At 53.6% G+C, this 20,077-nt stretch overlaps 1 protein-coding gene across 5 annotated transcripts in view; it reads right to left on the bottom strand.

The window, feature by feature from the left end:
* The window catches only part of GLI2 (GLI family zinc finger 2), a 248,215-nt gene that overhangs the window by 106,968 nt on the left and 121,170 nt on the right, over positions 1–20,077 (bottom strand). The window contains exons 1-2 of one of the 5 annotated variants that reach the window (XM_057551564.1): positions 16,940–17,065; positions 16,423–16,490 (exon numbers count right to left, since the gene is read on the bottom strand). The exons of 2 other annotated variants lie outside the window; for them this stretch is intronic. The gene's annotated coding sequence lies outside the window, so the exon portion shown is untranslated. Of the gene's footprint in view, positions 1–16,422; positions 16,599–16,939; positions 17,066–20,077 lie in introns of those variants that run through there. 2 more of the 5 variants (XM_057551567.1, XM_057551565.1) reach the window with 2 other exon arrangements.

Genomic DNA, 20,077 nt, shown 5'->3' with positions numbered 1-20,077 from the left:
CCGCACAATTCGCATACGAAATTGACACATTTGAAATGCACACTCACTTCTCCATATGGGCATTTTAACCGGCATTTAAAATCCTCACTGCTGAAATACAGCCAACTGTGGAAGTTCAGCTAAATGCTGAAGAAAATTACTGGTTTGCTCCGCTGGCTGAAGGGTCCCCGTCACGTGGCAGGGTGGCTCTGGTGGGTTCAAAGCTCCTCATTAGAGCGGGAGCCTGCAAATAGGGTTTAACACACTGCATTGCAATCGACGGACGGGTTTTGGTCCACAAACTCCTAAGTAGTAATTATGAGTAACCAAGTAATTCCTAAGTGGTCGCTAAGTAGTAACAGTTACTGCAGGGTTACAGCCTGGCCATTAAGTGAGTCCAGCCTGAGAACCGCCCAGGAGCCCAGCTTGTGGCAGGGCTGCAGCCGGGGCAGACTGGTGAACGTGGGGTGCTATCCATCGTCTACACAGCCTTCCTAGGCCAGCTCTCCCCACACAACGCTGGGATCCGGGCTCACCCTGGATCGACCCCACCTGGAGAGACCCTGTGGCAGCCTCCGGACAGGCCTCTCTCTCCACCTCCACCTGGAACACCTGACCACCTCCTGCCATTCACCGACCAGCGTCAAGCTCCGAAGCCAGGCACACCCCCACCTCCAGACACGGCTGCACTGACCCTCCAGGCCTTCCTGACACCTGGTCTTTTCCACTAAGAGATTCCCTAATACCAGATCTGTTTCCCCCATTGTTCTGCAAACTCCTCCAGGCTGGGCAATGCCTGCCCAAAGCCCTCTCGCCTAAGCCAAAGCCGGCCGTGGAAAGGCACAGGGCCGGGCACGGGGGCCACACAGAAGCCACAGAAAGTGAAGTCCCTGCCCTGGCTGGGCGACGAACCACACGCACCGCTGAAACCCAAGAGGCAGCCCCAGGCGGGGCCCCTGGTGCAGTGCCCGGCGCGCATGCGCACACACACAGCCCCTCCGTGGGGGCACCCGGACACGGGGGCGGTGCCGACAGGGCAGAAAGGATACAGAATCCGGGAGCTCGGAGGGTGTCAAGTAGAAGAAAGGTTTTTTTAAACTAGAAAAATTAAACCAAGTTTGCTTTTTCTCTTTCTGCTACAGAATATGAGTTTTAAAAATGTTTCATACAGTGTACATAATGCTATATTCTGCTTTTAGTTTTTTATATTATCATTAAGATTCTGCATAAATATCATTTTAGCGGATTCATGCCGTCTCGTTCCATAGACGGGCATCAATTTATTTAAACTTTCCCCTTTATTCAGCCAAGTCTTTCAACACTTTACAGGTGACTTTACTGCACCCATGATTCTGCTTAGGCAGCTCAGCATGGACCTCATTGTATAAAGAGATGGGCTTCCTTGGTCAGAGCCTTTATTGGCCACAAGAAATAACGAACACATTTGACTGTACAAAGGATTCTGTCTTTCTTTTTTTCTTTCTTAGGAGGGAGGAGGCCACAGTGAATATTTGTGGCTGGGGGAAGAACAAATATGTGAGTGGTTGGGTCAGTGTGTAAGTGAATATTCATCCAGGCCTATTTTCTGAAGTTCACAATTCTTTAATTCCCCATCAGGGGCTCACAGGCTCAGCAAACACTGTAATGGATCCATCTCTATCCGAATGGTTTTTCCTAGATGTTAATACAGATAATTTAAAAAAAAACAACCTTGTAATAGCAAATCCCAGAATCAAAACTGAGGCAGCTGGTACAACGATTTCGGACGATCGGCAGTAATTATTAAAACTGACCACATGCATACCTAAGATCCCAGTTTTACTCCTAGGTAGGTCCCCAGCAGAAATGCACACGTATGCCCACCGAGACCATACAAGGATGTTCACACGCAGCACAGAACAGCCCCCAATTGGAAAGAACCCAAATGTCCATCAAGACTGGAACAGATCAGTGTATGTCACTGTATTCACCAAAAAGGAATCAATACTATTCAACAATGAGAATGAACAAACCACAACGACAAGTAACAACATGAACAAATCCCCCAAACATAAAGCATACGCCAGACACAAAAGTACACGCAGTGCATAATTCCATTTATGTAAAGAACGAAAACAAGCAGAGCCAAGAGATGCTAGCAGAGACAAGAGCAGGGTCGCCCCGGCAGGTAGAGACTAGGAGTGGTACAGGGGCTCCCGGATGCTGGCCTTGGTCTGTTTTGTGATCTGGATGCTGGTTACATAGATGTGTTCAAATGACAAAATTTCACCACACTGTACACTTAAAATGTGTGCTCTTTGCCCTAAAAATAGAATGAAATAATGTCACTTGCAGCAACATAAATGGACATAGAGGGGATCATACGAAGTGAAGTAAGCCCAACAGAGAAAGATAAATATCATATGATATTGCTGATATGTGGAATCTAAAAAAAAAATGATACTAATGAATTTATTTACAAAACAGAAACAGACTCACAGACATAGAAAACAAACTGATGGTTGCCAAAGGGGAAAGGGGGGCAGGGGGAGGGATAAATCAGGAGTTTGGGATTAACATATACACACTACTATATATAAAATAGATAAACAACAAGGACCTACTGTATAGCACAGGGAACAACACTCAATATTTTATAATAACCTATAAGGGAAAAGAATCTGAAAAAAATAGATATATATGTATGTATAACGGAATCACTCCGCTGTATATCTGAAGCTAACATGACATTGCAAATCAACTATACTTCAATTTAAAAAAAAGAAAAGAAAAAAAGAGATGGGTGCTGTTTGCTGTATGTACGTTATATCCTCATAACTCTTTTGAAGGATGTGTGGTCATTTTTAAACTTCATCAAAGGAGTTTACTTAAAGGCTTTCTCAGGTGTCTATGTTCAAGGCCCCGGAGAAACCAATAAAGGACACGGACATCCCCCAGGTCTGGAGGCCAGTCTCAGGAAGCTCAGACTAGCACGGTATGATGGACAAGTGGGCAGCAAGGGCCTCCCACTCTGGGTCTGCGGGGGAAGCGGCCCCCATGGTCACCCCGGGGGGGCTGGGATCAAGCCTGGGGCAGACGCATCACCTGCAGACCCAGGGCCAAGGTCCAGCCCCTCCCAGGCCCCAGACCCACTCCTGCGAGGCTTCTCAGACCTCCTGCCCTTCAACCCACTGCTGCCTGCCGTGTGAGTGACAGGTCCAGGCTCCAGGGGGTCTGAAGCTTATATAGTTGGGGTGGAGGAGGCTCTTTAAGAAAGATACCAAATAATGAGTCTATGCTTCATCATAAGGCCATGGAGGGGGCCGTGCAAACAGGGCCCTGAAGCATCAGCCTCTGCTGAGTGAGTCTCCGCTCTGCTGGAACCTGGCTGCTTGCCCTGACGCTGACCTGCCCCCGACTGTCCCCGGGTACCTTCCAGAGCCTGCCTCAGCTGGGGCCAGCAGAGCCTTGCTCTTCCCTGCCGGCTGGCCAGACCCAGCCTACAGAGCGGAGCAAGGCCACTCCTGAGAAGGCACCACCTCTGCCAGCTGGGCCGCCCCTGCATCCCTCCATCACGCCATCCCTCTGCAACTACAAACCCTCAGGAGACAAGCCCCCTCCCATCTGTCATCCCTCACTCGTCTTCGTTCTCTGGTGAATGTTTCAAACCCGGTGAAGGGACTTTAACATGCTCCTCGGAGGAGATTCGATCTCACGCATCTTTGCAGCGGGAGGGTTCTGATGAGCTTTAGGGGGAGGCTGGTTGTTGGGTCAAGGCTTTGAACCCAGCTTGGTGTTCTGTGAGCCCCTCAGGTCAGGGCAGGCCCAGTGGGACACTAGGGGGAGTGGCCTTCCATGACACCACCCTGAGGAGTTTGCTTTCTCCAGCAGAGATGCTTGCTCAGCCGGTAAGGTCTCCTAGGTAAGTTCCAGCCAGCCCTGAAGGAGGAGGAACCGTCCCTGGACACTAGTCGCTCTGCAAAGTGTCCTGCCCATGACATGCCCCCTACCTTCTCCAGCTTGCACCTAAATGCTGTGCCTGATCCGCAGCTGTATATGCTTTTAGATATTGCAGTATTTGAATGAACAGCAAGGTCTGAAAACTGGGGGTGGGGAGGGAATTCAATTTCCTGAGCCATTGCTCTGTGCAGGTACCATATTTTCAGGTCTGGACAAAGCAAAGGTGTTGTAGAAAGAGCAACAGCTTTGCAGGCAAGCGAGTTCAGATGTGATCCTGGCAAGCCTCACCTCACTGTCTTCATCTGTAAAATGGGAAGAATAGTACTACATAGACATATTGAGGAATAGAGATGACAGAAAGAGCCTGAAACCATAAGGACCCAGTAAAGGTCGGCTGTTATCTTTCCAAGTTTCTCTCCTTTTCACTGAACAAGTAAGAGATGTATTCTGTTTATGGTTCAATTAGCAATGCTTCTTAGAGATCAGCCCATGTCGGAAGGAAGAGATCTCACTCACTTTTAACTGCTGTGTATGATTCCTCAAAATGGAAACGCTGTCGTTTGTTTAACCATTTCTGTATTGCTTAGGTGGTTTGCAATCTTTGGTTACTATAAACAAGGCTACAGGGACCTTTCTGTGCAGGCCTCATGGGGTCCGTGGGCAGCTGTTCCTCCAGGGTAGACCCTGAGAAGGGAAACTGTCATTAGCCACTGCCACACGCCCCCAGCCCCATGCCCAGCTGACACTGTACCAGCAACCGAGAGAGCGCTGTTTCCACGCATCTTGCCCTTCCTTCAAAATTAGCCGACTTCTAAGTCTTTGCCAATTTGAGATCTATTCCCTAAATGCTAAGAAGGTTCAGGGGTTTTCCTTTTATTCAAATTACATTGACAATTCCTCTTCTAGTAATTAACTATTCCTATGTTTTATCCATATTTTAGAAAAGTGGGACCATCTTTTTCTCTGTTTCATGAAGGTTCCTGCCCTTCAATTGTGTGTGGTGTGTTTTCTCCCAGGCTGCCACGTCTCTTAACTTTGTTTATGGCATCTTTTTCATACAAAAGTTTACAATTTCACTGATGGCGGAAATCTACTTTGAGATGCCTCAACCACCACATGCAGCAGAGGTAGGAAAGGGGCACAGATGGACAGACAGATACAGGTCCAGGAGAGGAACACGTTCACAGCAGAACTGGGGCTGGGATTTTCATGTAAAGTTCTTTCAGCGCTGTTGAATGTTTGAAAATTCTCATAATAAAAAGGTCAGGGAAAAGGTATGCATTTTTGATATAGTCAGATGTATCCATCTTTTCCTTTACGGCTTTCACATCTGTGTCTTGTGTAAGGCTTCCCATGGCAGCCAACGCGCTGGGGTGAATGGAGAAGTTCACTTACATAAGTTGGATTTTTTTTAAAAAAAATTCAGATCTTGAATCCATTTTAATGTATTTTTGTAAAGAGTAGGGGTACGGATTTAATTTTTTTCTCTCTCTAACCCATTGTCTTAATTCTACCAACAGAACAAACCATTCTTCTCTGCTGATTTGAACAGCCACCATCCTTGTTAAAAACCGCCTAAACTCCCAATTCTACTTTTTTGTCTTTCTGGACAGAACAGTCCTGGTTCTCTGGGGTGATTTCCTCTTCCATGTGGATTTTACAATCAGCTTGCAGAATTCCATTAGAATCCTCCTGGGATGTGGATTGTGACTGCACAGAATTTATAGGTAATAACACAGGTTGGGTGTGAGGACAAGAAAAAAGACGGTGTCTGCAAAGGGCTTGGGCCATGGCTAGTGGTGCATAAACAGGAGCGGCTAGTAGTAGTATTGCTGTTGTTGCTATAAGCAGGGAGGGGTTCACCCAGGACATGGTGCGTCTGTCAAGGCTCTTCTAGTCCAGGGATACATTGTCTCGCTTTTAAAATAATTTTTTTATTGAAGTATAGTTGATTTACAATACTGTGTAAGTTTCAGGTGCACAGCACAGTGATTCAGTTTATATATATATTATATATAATATATATATTCTTTTTCAGATTCTCTTCTCTTATAGGTTTTTACGGAACATTGAGTAGAGTTCCCTGAGCCATACAGTAGGTCCTTTTGGCTATCTATATTATGCACAGTGGTGTGCATATGTCAATCCCAGCCTCCTAATTTATCCCCCCACCCGCTTCCCCTTTGGTAACCATGAGTTTGTTTTCTGTGTCTGTGAGTCTGTTTCTGTTTTGGAAATAGTTCATTTGTGTTGTCTTTTTCTTTTCTTTTTTCTTTCAGATTTCACATAAAAGCGGTATCATATGGTATTTGTCTCTCTGTGTCTGGCTTGCAAATTGTTTTCGAATTCCTCCCAAGCCCCTCCCCTTCCCCGCCTGGGCCACTTTCCTTCTGTGTGCCCTCCCTCCAAGTGAGAAGCATCTCGGCCACTCTGGCACCCGGGGCACGAGTCCCCTGGCTAAGACACCCAGCCTGAGGTCCTTCCTCGGGCTTCCCCCAGAGTTGGTCCACCTCTCCGGGCCCCTGAGCCGGCCCTGTGCCTGTCGGGCCTGTAGCCAGCTGGAGATGCTGACTCAGCCTCCACTCTGCTCAGACGCTGGGTGCTGACGGTGGTGGCACTTGCCCACGCCCAGGTCCCTGATCAGGAGGCCCTGCGAGTACAAAGTCAGTGGCCCCGCCTCCACGGGCCCAGCACAGCCCCAGGCCACGGCGAAGTCTCCCAACTCCCGAAACGGGGGTGTCCTCTCCCCACCTGACGGATGAAGAAATGGGCCTGTTTCAGGCTGAAAGGGCAGAAAGCTGGGACCCAAACCCAGGTCTGCCTGGCACCCCCGAGCCACGTGCCTCCGAGTGATGGCTGGTCCCAGGGCCGACAGTCCCAGAACCAAATGTCCCAAAAAGTCACCTCCAGGCAGACCCTTGGCTGAGCTGAGGTTCCCGGGCATCCAGCCCCCACTGTGCCCCGGCTGCAGCTCCTCCCAGCTTCCCCTGCCCCCCCCCACTCCCTTTTCTTCTTTGCGGGTACAGCAGCTGCCACGGGGTGCAGCTGTTGACAAACTCGGCAGCATGCTGCCTAGGCGTCTTTCGAGCCACCCGCGTCCTCCTGAGCAGAGAGATACCTCATTAGCGTGCTACATTTCAGCCCCGAGAAAACAACGCATGCCAAGAGACCATAAACAACCAGTACAAATGCTACAGGTCATGGATGATGGATGCCACCCGCAGATGTTCGACGTGGACCCTGCTTACAGACAGGAGTGCGGCCACCTCCAGGCACACCCGTCTTCTCCCAAACGCTGACGCAGGGAGATGTCGGCATAGCCTTGCTCCGCATAAATGGGGGGCCGCGTCTCCCACCCACCCACCACGAGCCTCTCTCCTGATGGGTGAGCTACTCCGTTCTCTGATGACTTTCAGTATTTCCAAACCCTCACTATCCTACTTTGGCTACTGGTTATTTTGATTATTATCCTAACTTTTTTTTTTTCTTTTCCCCCTGCTCCAGGTCCAGGAATTTTTCTGTTTGAAAAATAAAGTTTCAGAACACGCCAGCCAATTTCTGAAAAGGGCTGGCCAGCCAGTCGAGAAATCAGACCAATGCCAAGGCAAACAGGGGCCCTCGCACAGACCCACTGAGCCCTCACAGACTAGGCTCTGTTGGCCTGAGGGGCGGTTCTGGAAGAGAGGCCCTGTGCGGTTCGACGCCGTCACTCTGGCCCTCGGGGTGCCAGCTGGGACGGCAGCCTGAGGCCGGGCGCCCTCTGGGGTGAGGACGGGCAGGAGCTGAGGGCTTTCCCCTGTGGCCAGATGTTGGGGGCAGCAGCTCCTTCCTGGACCAGCCTCTGGACATAGAAGTCGACCCGCGCGAGGTTGTGGGCCGGCTGAGAACCCCGGGCATCTATACCAAAGGTGACCGAGGAGGCGTGACATGCTCTCAGTGGTTACACACTCTGCAAACAAGAAAGGTTTTACGTCAGTCCCATTTTGAGGCAATGGGGACAAAGATGCAGCCAAATGCTCAGAGGAGGGGTCCAGGGAGCCTCTGACCGCTCTCGGGATGCTCACGGCCCAGCCTCAAGCGTGAAGGTCAAAACACTCTGTAAGCATTAAAAAGCGTAGTCTAAAGACCCCTGAGGACCCCAAGGCTCTCTCAGCGGTTCCACAAAGTCAAACTACTTTTATATTTTACTAAGATGTTACATTTTTCACTCTTGCTCTCTCACAAGTGGACAGTGCCAGTTTCCAGAGGCTACCATGGAACAGATCAAAAGCAGAAAACATAAGAGAAAGCTACCTTCTATTAAGCCAGACAGTTAAGAGGTATGTGAAATTGGAAAAAATGCCATTCTTCTAATTTTTTTGTTGCTTTGGAAAATATTTTCACGAAAATGGCTTGTTTTCATGAACATGGAGTGGCTTTGTGACTATTATTTTAAGATGAGCTGAAAATATCTTTCGAATGTCTCAGTTGGAATTTCGAAAATGGTAAATATCAATAGATACAACCCCCTCCAAAAACCCTCTTTGGAGTTCTCCACAATTTTTAAGAGTGTAAAGGAGTCCGGAGACCAAAAAGTTTGAGGACAGCAGCTGTAGAATTTTAATGACAAGGGGTCATGAAGTGAGCAGAATGCCCTGGCCCCTGAAAAGGTTCCAAAGCAGCCAATACAAGAAGATCCCGTTGTGTAAAAAAGAAGACAGACGTGTGTGTATAATATGTGGACACAGGAGTAGATGGCAAGCGCGTGGTCCAAGATTTCACCACGGGCTCTGTCTGGGTGGTAGTGTGGATAGATCCCTCTGGTCTGCTGTTCACATGTTACTACTGTAACCAGATCAAGTGAATAATTAATGTTTAAGGTTTAGCGTCCCATTTTCAGAAAAGCCCAGGGAAGAGTAAATTGAACAAGTGACATCTTGAGCCTTCCTCTGGGCTGGTACCACTCTGAGGGGTCCATGGACGTGAGTTTATTGAATCCCAATGATACCTATGGGTTACCAGCCTCGTTTTCCAGCAGAGAAACTGCAGGTCGGAGCAAGATTGAGCATCTCGTCCGTGGTCATGCAAACACGAGGTGACACACAGCCAGGACTCCGATCTGGGCTGGTCGGTCTCCAGAAGCCTGTGTCCCTGACCACTGGCTTGGCGGCCTTCCCCCGGGCCTCCAGCCTCAAGGAGCGGCTGCGTACCAGGGCCTCTGCCCACCCCTCCTTGGCTCTGACGGCACGTGGCCCTCTCACGCTGCCCTGTGGACTTCAACTCCGGTGGACAAGGGCCCAGCTCTCTTCCAAGCATCCTGAAGCCCCCGTGTCCACCTCTAGACCGGGCAGGTGGCTATTGGACAGGGTCAGCAGGGGTCAAGCCACCACCCCATCCTTGAGAAGCTCATCCCAAGTCAGAACCCAGATGCAGCCTCCGCGGCGGGGACCACCAGCCCGGAAGTGAGGTCACGGCTGAGGGGTCCCCCCTGGGCCCAGACCTTCCACCTCAGCTCCTTGACTACCACCCCACGTGGACCTGGAGCAGGTCACAGGGCAGGTGTCACAGCCTGGGGTCATGTTGCCGCCAACATGGAGGAAGCTCCAGTCTGCTGACCGGGTCATCAGCTGCCCACTGCTGACCACCTGGCACGAGGACGACCTCCGTGCTCCCTCCCTGCCCCCGCAGGCGGCTCCCCATCTCTTTCACCCCTGGCACAGTGCCACGTCATGCCCAGACCCTGCTTGTCCCCCTGGGCTCCCCCTCGGGAAGGGCCCGAACTCTCTACTGATTTCTGAACGGGTGTGCTTGCCGTGGGAGTTGAAAAACATAATAAATGGGCCCGGCGCCGTGTGCAGCACCTAATTTGCAATAATATTGAAGTCTCCAACAATAACTCATTTACTCTTATCATAAATATATATATATATATATATATATATATATATATATATATATATATATATATATATATATATAAAAGACAAATTGCTACATTGAACATGCATTTTCTCACTGCAAGTAGCTGCGACCCCAGGGAGAAAGCCCTGTGCTGCTAACTAATAGTAAATCCTTTGGAAAATCATGTGTCATAATGATGGACAACCAGGGAAGAGGTATTAAATAGATTTAGAGGTTCGTAGAACAAAAGCCGTCCTTCGCAAACCCACACCTGTAAGAGCACAGGTGTTAGTGCTCACCTTCGGACAGCCCAGGTGCACAGAGGGAGAGAAAAGTTTCTGTCCTGGGCAGGTGTGGCTGGCCGGGTGTCAGGACACAGCGGCGATGGCAGGAGGGGGCGTGGGCAAGGCCTGGGCCAGGATCTCCAGCCCTGCCAGGACCCCCGGAGGGATGGTCTCACCTCCGCCCACCCCCAGGGAAGGTCTCACCTCCGTTTCCAAGGAGCCAGCCCCTCCCGTGCATCCACAATGCAAATGCTCACAGGGCCACGCCCAGCTCAGCGCAGGAACGGGGATCCAGGGGGACGCAGTCCTGTCTTTGAGAAGAAAGCCATGACCTTGGGATAAGGAAGGCTCCCAGGGGTGTCAGTGTCAGGGCCCCTGCGGCTGCACAGGGGCCGTGGCCTGGAGGACAGGTAGGGCTGCCTCGTTCTCCTAGTTCACCCATTCAAGACTAGTGCTTCCAATCAGTTTCTCCAGGTCCTGGGATTTGCCTTCTTCAGTTCAGGAGTCCTGGCCTCAAGGACAGGGGTTGACAGCCTTGTCCCAAATCCCGAGTGGCCTCTGCCTTTCCAACCATCTCTTACTGAACCTTGGGTTTCAGTGTTGGCGCCCGACAGCTGCTTACTGAACTGAAAGGTGGGCACGGGTGGCATTTACTGCATGCCTGCTGGCTGCCAGCTCTGTAGGAAGGGGAGGCTCAAGGTGGGAGGACGGCAGCCCTCCGGAGCGAGGCTCTGGGGATCCCGGCACTGGGCTCCGACTGGGAGCTGGCGGCCCCCCGGCAGATGCAGGGTCTGGATCCGGCACGTGGGACCGGGAAGGGCAGAGACACCCACGCAGCCTCACCACAGGGGCCCGTACTGCCGACTTTACACCCTGCCCTCCAGTGAGGGGCTGGGACTAGGCTGACACAGCTGTGGGTCAGTGTCACCTGTGAAGTTCCAGTTCGGGTCAATGTCATTGAGAATCGCACCCTGGCCGGGGTCCATCCCACGCCAATCGCTTTCGCCAGTTCAAGCAAAAGACCCACACCAAGTTGCTCCCTTCTCCCAGGGCTCAGTTTCCTCAGCTATAAAATGGCGGGGCGGGGGGTTGCCTAGACACTAGACGGATCCCCACAGTTTTCCCCATTCATTCATTCATTCACTCAGCCAATGAAGGACACGTTTTCCTCTTGCCCTGACACAAGTAATCCACAGCTATGAAATAACTCACTGAGACAGAGGCAATTTCGAGAAAACAATGCTGCAAACTAAAGCTAGCTTTTCCCCGAAGAGCATTAGTCTCTCAGGCACCAACTAACACTTGGAGGCTCTGTACTTCAACCCTAGTTAAAGTACACAGATGCCACTTAGACCTTTGATAGACTTGGCTTTAAAACACAATACTACACATTAGCCCAACATACTTACACATACTAGAAATTGGGAACATTTCCAAAAATGTCTAGAAAGAGAAACGAAATACTAAACCAAGCAGAGAGGGCCGTGGACCCCCTGCAGTTTGGAGCCCAGGAAGGGACTCCCTTGACCTTTGGGAATGGGCTTGCTTGCATTCCCTTCCTTCTTTACTCCATTCCTCCGACTTCAAAGTACAAATGCAGAGATTTGATTTCACCAGTGCTTTATGCCTTTGGGATTGCCAAACTGTTCCTTCACTGGCATCCCCCTTCTGGAACCTTCCTATACTTGAAGCAACACCACCTGGTGATGGATGACTATTTTGCGACTGCTATCAGTTTACTATTTTTACCAATATATCATAAATCAGGAAGAGGAATGCTGGGTCCAACTGGAGAGTGTAGCTTTCACTCATTACCTGGGAGGATTACAGCCATTTCATAAAATCCATTATCTAGGGAAAGGCTCCTATTGGCGGGGTCCAGCCAAATTCATTTCATGCTTCAAAAGTTTGCGATGCGGCTGGTTAGGAAAAAACCCCTAAATTGTTTGGAAAGTAGGGATCACGATTTGTTTAAAAACCACAAACGGGCAAGACTGAGCTGTGTCCATTTTACCGAACGGCACTTTGCACTCAAATGCACAGGGCCCGGCGCCCTGACTGCACGCTGCCCCGACTCACCAGCAGCCGGCAGGAGGAAGCACCCCTCCCCACCCCACTCCAGGCTAAGCCACCCTCACCTCTCCCGGGCCCTGTCTCGGTCCCCTCCGAGGCCTCCTGCTCCTGTTCCTCCAGCCCTGCCTCACCGTGGCAGCCAGGCGGATGTCCCCATACTACACCCGGGCATGTCCTTCCGCTGCCCTGAGGATCGGGGTCCCAACCCTCACGGTCTGTGACATCAGGGGGCCCATCTCCTCTCCCACCTCATCCCCACCCTCCCCTGGCCCCTCACCATCTTCCAGGGACAGTGACTTTTCCTCTCTCCTCCTGCCCCCTCAGAGGGTGACCACATGCTGCTCCCTCCACCGGGAAGGGTCTCCCTCTGTAACAGCGGTCCCCAACCTTTCTGGCACCGGGGACGGGTTTCGTGGAGACAATTTTTCCGGACCGGGGTGGGGGGTGGCGGTGGGGGATGGTGTCGAGATGATTCAAGCTCATTACAGTTACCCTGCACTTTATTTCTATTATTATTACATTGTAACGTATAATGAAATAATTATACAACTCACCATAATGCTGACAGGAGGTGGAGCTCTGGCAGTAATACTAGCAATGGGGCGCGGCTATAAATACAGACGAAGCTTTGCTGGCTCGCCCGCCGCTCACCTCCTGCTGTATGGCCCGCTTCCTAACAGGCCACGGACCGGTACCGGTCCATGGCCCGGGGGCTGGGGACCCCTGCTCTGTAACACTGAGAAGCACCTTTCGAGCTGACAGCGGTTGTTTCCCTACTATCCACTACCTGTGGGTTTCCAGACGCTTCTCCTTTCGCACAATCACACTCTGATTTGATACGGGGTCGCTTCACCATTTCCCCCAAAGGCAGCCACCAGGAAGGCCTCACTTCCCTGCCTAACTTTGTTTCCACCTGGCAAAGGGAAAACACAAATGTCCCAGGGACCAGCCCAAACAACGACAGGTCACAAGGCCTCAGGGGCACCATCACCCCGACTGGAACAAGTCCCCCAGTTTCAGGACCCCTGGGGGCCTGTTTCCTGGGGCCCTGAAGGCCACGCCAAGTACAGACTCTTAGGAAGCCAAAAGAAGGAAGAATCAAAAGAATGCTAAAAAGGGACCATGAAAGAAAGTGTCTTGCAGATTTTGCCAAGCCTCGAGAACATTCTCTTTGAATGCAATTTTGTTTCCTCCTCTCCTCAGCTCAACTTTTCCCAAATTCGTTCCTCATGCGAACACAGCATCTTCCCAGGGAAGCGCAGCTTTAACACCCACATGTTTTTCCAAGTAACTCGGAGCTGCTCCGCAGACAATAAAGATTCTTCTCTGCGAGTCCTCCTTGCTGCTAAGACCACCGGGGAACTGCAGGGGCGGAGTCTGAGCTCCCAGACGCTCAGCTTTGCCAGGTCTCAAAAGAAAGTCCCGGTTCACAGTTCTCGCTGGCACCGGGAGAGTCTGAGGGGCTGGTTGTCGGAGGGAGGAGCTGGGAAGAAATCCGGCAACTGACGATGTGAATTTCCCTTCCACCGGCTCCCTGACAACCTAGCCCTTCCCCATCCCCAAGCAGGAGTCACTTCACTTTCGCGTTGCTTTCTCTGGGGGGGGGGCAGGGGGCAAAGTCCCGAACCCCCACCCCTCCCAGCTCTTTTCATTCCCTCCCCCTCCCCGCCCCCAGCCAGCTCGCCCGGCCTCGGCCCAGCTCATTCTCCTGACTTCAAACTTGGAGGGCGGCGACCCAGGGAGGGCGGGGCCGGGGAAAGCTGCAGGCCAGGCCTGTGCAAACAAGAGCGGCCGTCTCCTCATTTCCACTTGAAGCGACGCCGGAGAGCTGCCTTTCTCCTTCAACTTAGCCGGCCGGGAGGGAAGGGGGACGGAGCCGCGGGAGGGGACATCAGGCGGCCGCCGGGAGGGAGGCGGGGCGCGTGAATCATTGATGACCGGGGCGGCTGGCGCGCTCGGGAGCGTTCAGCAGCGCGGCTGATGTAAAGGCTGCCTGGCCTGCGGGGATCTGGCTGCCGCTGTGGGCAGCGTGTACTCCTCCCTGCAGGGACCCTTCCCAGCCTGGGGGCTGCAGGCGCCTTCCCGCTGGGAGAAGCTGCCTGCCTGCTGGTCCTCCAGGGGCTGGGCTGTCCCGGGGCAAGGGTCCGGAGCTGGGGGCTGTGATGCCTCAGGCTCCCCACCCTGCCGCCCCCAGAGAGGGAGAGGGAGCTGGCTGGGACCCTAGGGGTCCATCCGGACCAGAGGGCATGCTGGTAAGAAGGGAGACGGAGGCCTGGGAAGAGAAGGTGACTTGCCCAAGGTGCCCAGGGAGGTGGTGAAAGACTGGACCGCAGGCCACTGTCCCCCTGCCATCTCTGGAAGGTTCCCTGGCTCCCTGTGGGCACTGCGAGCCACAGAGCCAGGGAGCAGAGACCCCACCCCAGGCAGGGTGGCCCTTCATACACAGAGGTCACGGGAGGATGACACCGACCCCAACCAGCTAAAATGTCACTAATGGAGTTTGTCTTTTGAGTGTGGAATCCTTTCCAGGCTGCGGAAATTCACTCCTCCTCCCTCGTTTCCCTTCCACAGGGAGGGGGGACGTGGCAATGACCTTGGGACAAGCAGTGCCCATCACACACAGCTGGTGGACCTGCCAGGGGAGTCTGCCAGGATCCCTGATCCTGCTAAGCCTCTACCCTGCCCACTTTTGCCAGGTGCTGAGCCGGTGGAAGGATTCTGTATTTTCTGCTAACAGGGGGGAGGGGGCCCCCTGGGGGGGAGGGGTCAATATCATTGTCGTCCTCAGCCCTTTCCACCCCCAACGCCATGCTGTACCCTTTCCCCCATTTGATCTCGAGGCATCATGAAAAGCGGCCATCCTGTCCCCCAAAGGGAGATCCTGCCTTTCGTAAAGGGATTAACGGAAGTACAAGAGGCTAGAGATTTACCCCAGGACTGGAAAGGGGTGGGGGAAGAAACTGACCTGGAGGAGGGAGGCTCCGGAACCAACCACCCCCTCCCCACGCCCTAACCCTCTTGGGTCCCGCTCCTCTTTAGAAGGTCCCCAACTCCAGCCCTGCCCCAGCCCTCTGGGCCCTCCCCCATATGCCTTCAGGAGCATACGTGAGCCCCGAAAGCAAGACACGTTCCTACAGAGAAGGTGGAGGCTGTGGGACCCACGTGTAAGGTAGGAAGGCAGCCCAGGCCTGCACGGTCCTCCCTGGGATCGGGAAGGAACTGTGTGCATCGCCTTCAGTCTAAGGAGCAAGAGGTCAGTCCCATACCATAAACACCCAGTGCATCCCTCACGCAGGGTCCAGACAGTACGGCCCGTGGGCAGACGGCATCGGGCTGGAGGCGGCCCGCCCCTCTTCTGACCTGCCCAGGGCACATGGCCAGCCACTGGCCCCAGGAACAGAGCCCCCAGCGAGGCCCCACACCCAGATGGGTCTCCCCTCGCAGGCCGGGCATCACCAGGGCCTCCGGATCCCAGGCCTGCACGCTTCTTCCCCACTCCGAGCAGCAGGGCTTGTGCTGAGTCAAGGCTACTTCCTGGGATAGCAGGGTGCGCAGGAGACGGCCAAACCAGATGGGACTGGTGGAGATGCAAAGGGTCAGAGGTTTGTCTCGGTCGATTACACAGAAAGCTCATCCCCAAACCTCCTGGGTCAGCAAAACGAAAAAGCAGACCCCTTCTTGGGTGGCACGGCCTCAGACGGCACCACAAAGCCCACGAAAAGAAAACAAGGGAAGTGACCCCAACTTTGCCTCAGCCTCGAGGGAGCACAAGGTCCGCGAGTGGGGGGCGGGAGGGGGGCTGAAGGCAGAGCCTCGGTCCTTGTCCTGACGGGCCCCTCGCCCAGGACGGCCACTTCCCTGCCGTGGTGAGAACAGCCCGCGGCATCCGGCAGCAGTGGTGAGGGCCGGCAGGCAGTCCTCCCCGGACAGCTGAGAACTGGCCCAGAAGCTACGTGCTCTGAGCTCATCCAGCGAGATGCTTCCTGACTTAGGGCACGTGGCCATTCCGGAGCCTCCCAAAGCCCTACAGTCCGCCTCTGAACATTCTAGAAGCCTGCCCCACCTCCCCACCCCCACCCCCAAGGCTACTCACAGACGGAAACAAGGCGGCCTGAGGGGGCAGGACCACAGGACATGACTGTCCTCTCTTCCCCCCGGGCCAGAATGAGACGGCTCCTGACCCAACCATGAATAACACCCCACAAAAGGGGCTGCTCTCCGCACCCCCAACCATCCCCAGATACCCATTCCCAAGGCGTTTGCTTACCCTTCGTTCAGACCTTCCACACGCAGCAATGACTCTGAGCTGGTTCTCTTCCACCAAGCTTAAGGGGGCTTTAAAGAAACGTCCTTCTGTGACTTAAAAGAGTCCCAGAGAGGCCAAACGCCATACTGTGTCTAATGCCCGGCTCAGGGGTAAGAGAGGGGACCCTCCTCCAAGAAGCCCACCACTCCCCTCCCTCTCTTTCCCAGACAAACAGACACAGCCGGGTCAGCACAGAACAGGACTCACAGACCCGGAGGATCATTTTGAGCTGTCTTGGCCCCAAGGAAGCCATACCAGAGAGAGCAGGAGGAAAATGGCCTGGCTACAAAGCCACAGCCGTGGCCGCTGTGCTCCCTCGCCTACAGGGGCCACGTTCCCTGGAAGCAGCTGCCCTGCCCAGGCGTGTGGCGTGCCCAGGCCCCGCGGGAGGACCGCTGCAGCCCCCAGGCCCCCAACTGGCCTCCTGTCCCCACTCCACCCTCACGGAGCCTCCCACTCAGAAACGGGTTCTCCTCACCCTGGACCCTGGCTCCACTAAAGCCCAGGAGATCACGGCCATATCTAGTTACCACCCTTGGAAAGCGCCTACTTCTCTGATCTCCCCACAAACCGGCAGTTTGGCTGCTGAATGGGCCTTTTCACTGACCTAATGTGCCTGCAGTCCCGGCGCACACCCTCCCTCCTGCCCTCGGCCCTCCCAACCCCACCTCCTCAGAGCACGAGCCTTCCTGGCAGGGCTCCCCCGGCCTCGCCCTCTCGTGGCTTGTCTGTGCCTGCGTGGGACAGGATACATCAGACCCTTGGTTTTATTCTGAATCCAGGCTGTTCCCACTTACAAATGAGCTGTGTTCCTCAAGTTTAGCATTTTGCAAATCAATGATTTGGACCCCAGATGCATTTTTCCCATACTGAATAATGTCATGTGAGTAGGTTTCCAGGTGACCCACAATGTGTTGGGATACTGCATATCTGCAGCTGAAACCTCTATTTAAAAAGTACAGGGCTTCCCTGGTGGCGCAGTGGTTAAGAATCTGCCTGCCAATGCAGGGGACACGGGTTCGAGCCCTGGTCTGGGAAGATCCCACGTGCCGCGGAGCAACTGGGCCCGTGAGCCACAACTACTGAGCCTGCGCGTCTGGAGCCTGTGCTCCGCAACAAGAGAGGCCACGACAGTGAGAGGCCCGCGCACCGCAATGAAGAGTGGCCCCTGCTCGCCGCAACTAGAGAGAGCCCTCGGACAGAAATGAAGACCCAACACAGCCAAAAATAAAAAATAAATAAATAAATAAAATTAAAAAAAAAAAAGTACAATCCCCAGAGAAAGACAAATGTCATACGGTATCACTTATATGTGGAATCTAAAGAAATGGTACAAATGAACCTATTTACAAAACAGAAATAGAGTCACAGATGTAGAAAAGACTTATGGTTACCAAAGGGCAAACAGAGGGGAGGGATAAATTGGGAGACTGGGATTGACATACACACACTACTATACATAAAATAGATAACTAAGAAGGACCTACTGTATACCACAGGGAGCTCTACTCAATACTCTGTAACGACCTATATGGGAAAAGAATCTAAAAAAGAGTGGATATATGTATACGTATAACTGAATCACTTTGCTGCACACCTGAAACTAACACAACGTTGTAAATCAACTATACTCCAATAAAAATTAATTAAAAAAAATTAAAAATAGAAAGTACAATCCCCATAATGAAGCCGACTGAAAGCCACTAAGCATTTGATTACAACAGAATAAAGATCTGTCTGTTATGTCTGTTGCATCCTAGGGCTTGAAGCAAAGCAGACGGTGCACCATCAAAGCAGAAATGGCCGGGGTGGATTCCACAGCCGGGGCTGGTCCTCTCGGGGTGCTGGGGCAGGGGTGGGCACTGACGGCTCACGCAGTCCGCAGCTGGGGGCTGGGGGTGGAGCGGACAGCAGAAGTGTGTGTGACAGCCCTTCTCGGGGGACCTTAAAGCAGCCCTCGTGCTCCCGGGGTCTCCCAAGGCCCCTCCCAACCCCACGATGGGCACATCATCTTCTCACTGGCTTGCCGACCTGGGGCAAGAAGCCTTCCTCAACTTTAACAAGGTCAAGTTGTGAGTAGTCTACGCCAGGTCCTCTGGTGGTCCAGCCACAGCAAGGGCTGTTTCCAGGGCTCTGATCATCTTGCAACCCGAGGAAGCAGATACTGTAAACACCAGTGCAAACAGCTAGAAAGTGGCCACTCCTGTGAAGCGCTCACACTTCAGACCCACGGGCAACCGATGGGGGCGGGGCCCATCTCCCACTTCCCCGGGGTTGTTGGAGACCCCCTCGTTGGCCCGGAATCGCGGGGCGCCTGCTCAGCACGCACGGCAGTGAAGCAGTGATGAGTGAGATGCTACGTATCTCCTCACGGATCCGAGAGCGCAAAGCTCAGTCCGCGCCTGCCGGGCCCGGCGCGCTTGGCCAGCTCACCTGGACGCCAGGTGCTCCTGGTGGACCCACGGCCACTGCCCAGGGCTTCCAGCTCTCGCAGCTCTGGCCGATCCACCCCACGGGACAGGCAGCCGGGCAGACACTGCTCAGCACATCTTACAGATAAGGAGACCAGAGTGCCTGAGATCCCACGGCCGGTGTGGTGGCAGGACAGACAGAACCCAAGACTCCCAGGAGCTCCCGGAGAGCGAGGACTGCCGCGTCCCCAGCGCCCAGCAGGAAGCCTGGCGCAGAGTGAGGGCTGGCGGGGCGGCGGGTGAGCTGCGCCCTTCTGTTCGGAGGCGTCTCCATGCAGGCATGTGTTCACCCCACAAACATCTAGTAAATGCCTTTGGGGCCAGAGCTCACCCGAAGTGCATTCCAGGTCTCGCAGGGCTCCCGCACAGACATCTGGGCTCTCTAAGCCTCTCCTCCATCTAGAGCCCTGGGCCTGGGGGGCCTGGCTTCCCCCTGCTTGCCCCCCAAGGCACAGGTAAGCGGGGGACTTTGAACGGGAGAGAACGGGGAAAGTGGCCACGGAGAGCTCCCCAAGAGCCGCAGTCCCTGGGCTAAGGGGCCATCCCATCCGGCCACCTCCCCTTTGCCATCACGCAGATGGCCACCCGAGCCTGGCCTGCCCAAGACAGGCGCCTTTTCTTACTTGTTTCCTTTGGGGGGAAAGAGGAAGAAGAGACTCACACACGGGGCCACGTCACCCCTTCCGTGGTGGCTGTGCGTCTCCATGTTCCTCCCCCCCATCTGGGTTGGCTCACCCCTCAGATGTATAATGAATCAGGCACTCGCTCATTAATAAAAAATGACAAACGATCAGCTCACTGACATCTGCCGAGCTGCGGAGCCTGCAGACACAATCCCTGCCTAGCTCTGCGATTCCTCTGTGGTCCAGCCCTAATGAGTCTGTAGGGTGCACAGGCCAGCTCGGGAGGCTCTTAGCGCTTACCGTGCGGGCAACCAAGCACCCTTCCAGGGTGGGCTGTGCAGGGCCCGCAGGTTAAGGCCTTTTTCATCTGTATTAACAAAGGGGCTCAGCTCAGCAGGCCCCCGTGCCCCCGAGGTCAGGCAGGCAGGAGAGTAGCACTGGGGCCGTGGAGAGTCCATCAATCCCGCTGTGGTATCAGTAGTCCACTGCATCCACGTCCCCGAAGGGGCCCAAGACCTGGAC

The sequence above is a fragment of the Balaenoptera acutorostrata genome, chromosome 8, assembly GCF_949987535.1.
Source record: "Balaenoptera acutorostrata chromosome 8, mBalAcu1.1, whole genome shotgun sequence".
Taxonomy (NCBI): domain Eukaryota; kingdom Metazoa; phylum Chordata; class Mammalia; order Artiodactyla; family Balaenopteridae; genus Balaenoptera; species Balaenoptera acutorostrata.
This window is presented reverse-complemented; position numbering and strand designations above follow the sequence as displayed.